Source organism: Calonectris borealis, unplaced genomic scaffold, assembly GCF_964195595.1.
Source record: "Calonectris borealis unplaced genomic scaffold, bCalBor7.hap1.2 HAP1_SCAFFOLD_172, whole genome shotgun sequence".
NCBI lineage: Eukaryota > Metazoa > Chordata > Aves > Procellariiformes > Procellariidae > Calonectris > Calonectris borealis.
This window is the reverse complement of record NW_027441558.1, coordinates 7,501-10,000: the sequence shown is the minus strand read 5'-3', so window position 1 is coordinate 10,000 and position 2,500 is coordinate 7,501. Positions and strand designations below refer to the sequence as shown.

General features: G+C 82.7%; 1 non-coding gene across 1 annotated transcript; it reads left to right on the top strand.

Moving 5' to 3' along the window:
- Window positions 1–2,086: 2,086 nt before the first annotated feature.
- Window positions 2,087–2,239, top strand: LOC142077170 (5.8S ribosomal RNA). The gene has a single exon (XR_012671594.1). It is a non-coding gene; the product is annotated as a 5.8S ribosomal RNA (ribosomal RNA).
- The last annotated feature ends 261 nt before the right edge of the window (window positions 2,240–2,500 follow it).

Genomic DNA, 2,500 nt, shown 5'->3' with positions numbered 1-2,500 from the left:
GGCGGGGGACGCGGCCCCCGGGGCGAAGAGGGCGCCCCCCCCGGTCTCGGAGCGCGGGCGGCAGCGCGCGAGAAGCGGGGGCTGCCGGCGCGGGGTGCGACGAGCCCCCGCCGGCCGAGCCCGCGCGGGCAGCCGGGAGGGAGCGGCGAGCGGCGACGACGGGGCGGCAGGCGCGAGCGTGCGAGAGAGCAAGAGGGCCTTCGGGGTCGGGGGGGGCGGCTCCCCCGACCCTCCCCGCACCGGGGCGGGCCGCTGCGGAGCGGCCCGCCCGGCCGGCCGGCCGCGCAGGGCGAGGCCTCCGGGCGTTCCGGGCGTGGCGCGCGGCGCCGGGCGGCGCCTTCGGCGGCGCCCCCCCGCCTCTCCCCTCCCCCACCCCCGCGGTGCGGGGGGGGGGAGCTCGGGGCGGGGGGCTCCGCCGCCGACGCCGCCTTGGGCGGGCGAGGCCCTTGCCGGGTCGCGTCCCGCGCCGGCGGGCGGCCCGAGCCACGGCTCTCCTCCCGGGCGCAGCGCCGGGCTACTGAGGGAAACCCCGGGCCCCGGGCAGGAGGACGAGGCGGTGGCGGCGGACGTCGGGCGCGCCCCCGCGGGCGGACGCTCCCCCGAGGGCGGCAGCGGGGGAGGCACCCCCGCGGGGCCTGCAGGTCGTTTCCCTCACCCCAGGGCCAGGTACCTAGCGTCCGCGCCTCGGCGGCCCTCCCTCGGCGAGCGCCGGGGGTCGAAGGCCGCGGAGCCGGGCGGCGGTTTAAAGACGCGGGCGGCTCGATGCGACCCGCGGGGCGGCCGGGCGGTGGCGCCTCCAGGGGCGGGAGTCGCTCCCGCAGAGCCCCTGGCTGGGCGCCGCCCGTGCCCGTCGCGCGGGCAGCCGTGCCGGGGAGGGGTCCCGCTGCCCCCCCCTCTCCGCGGTCCGGTCTCGGCGGAGGAGACCGCGGCGCGGTCGGCCGCGGCCGGCCCGCCTGCCTCGAAACGGGTGGACCCCCCCCGGCGGGAGCGCGGGCTCTCCGCCGAGGGGGCGGCGAGCCCCCGCGGCGGGGGCTCGCCCGGCGGCCGCCGGGCCGCCGCGCCCCGCCCCGTCGCAGCGCTGCGGCGCGCTGCGCTCCGCTCCCTCCCCCTCGCCCCCCGGCGAGCGCTCGGCGGTCCCGCGCCGCCGGCCGCCGGCGAGGGCGGCACCCCGGCCGAGCGGCGGCGGCGCCGCTCGGCGTGTCGGCCGGCCGGAGGGCGCCCGCCGCCGGCCGCGGCTGTCCCGGCCCGGGCCCCGCCCGTCGCTTCCCCGCCGCCCTTCCCGGCCGCGCCGGGCGGGCGGGCGCGCGGGCGGGGGCGTCCCACTCCCGGTCTCCGCGTGGAAACGGGGAGAGCGGGCGCCGCCCCCGCCTTAGCGCCGTCCGCCTCGTCGCCTGGCGCGTGCCCGCGGAAGGGGGCCGAGGCGGGGGGCGGCGGCGGCGGCGGTTCCGGGCGGGCGGCCGCGCCGGCGCGGCGGCGGGCGCCGTCCGGCGGGCCGCGGGCGGCGTGCCGCGTCGCCGGCTCGGGCTCCGGCGGTCGCCGCCTCCGGCGCGGCCGGCGGCGGAGCCGCGGAGGCGCCGGCGGGGCGAGCCGCGGGAAGGGGAGCCGGCTGTCGTAGCGCGGCGCAGGTTGTGGGCGGAGGCGCGCGCGCGCGGGGGTCCGGCGGGGCGCCCCGCTGCTGCCGCCCGGCAGCAGCATCCGTTGTCCCGAGCGAGGCGGGCGGGCGGCGCGGCCGGGCGCGTCGCCGCCTCCGTGCGGAGGCCGGGCCGAGCCCGGGCGCCTGGGCCGCCTCCGAAACGCGCAAGGGGCGTCTGCCCGCTGTGGGTCGAGTCGGGAGCGCGGGCTCCCCGCCCTTGCCGTTCGGGGTTTTTTCCCGTTCCCTTTTTCCCTTCCGCTGGGTGTGCTCGTACGGTCAGGCGAGGCGAGGCCTCTCCGCCGCGGCCCGTGGCGCCGCGCCGCGGCCCCCTCCGCGCGGGCGGGGGGGGCGGGCCGGCGGGCGGGCGGGCGGTGGGCCGTCCTCCGAGAGGGGCCGCTGCTGGCGAGCGGTCCCGGCCCCCCCGCGCGCGCGGGGCGGTGCCGAAAGGCAGACAACTCTTAGCGGTGGATCACTCGGCTCGTGCGTCGATGAAGAACGCAGCTAGCTGCGAGAATTAATGTGAATTGCAGGACACATTGATCATCGACACTTCGAACGCACTTGCGGCCCCGGGTTCCTCCCGGGGCTACGCCTGTCTGAGCGTCGCTTGACGATCAATCGCCGGCTGGGCCGCCCCCCCTCCCCCCCCCTCCCCGGGGTGGGGAGGCGGCGGCCGCAGCGGCGCGGCTGGGGTGCCTCGCAGGCCCGCGCGCGGCCTCGGGCCGGGGAAGCGGTTCGCCGCCGCCCGGCGCCGTCGGCCCAAGGGCCTTCGTCCCCCTAAATCGAGACTCGGGGAGCGCTCCGAAGCTCCCCGCTCCCGGAGCGCCCGCTGGGCGGAGCCTCGTCCCGTCGGGGCCGCGCCAGGGT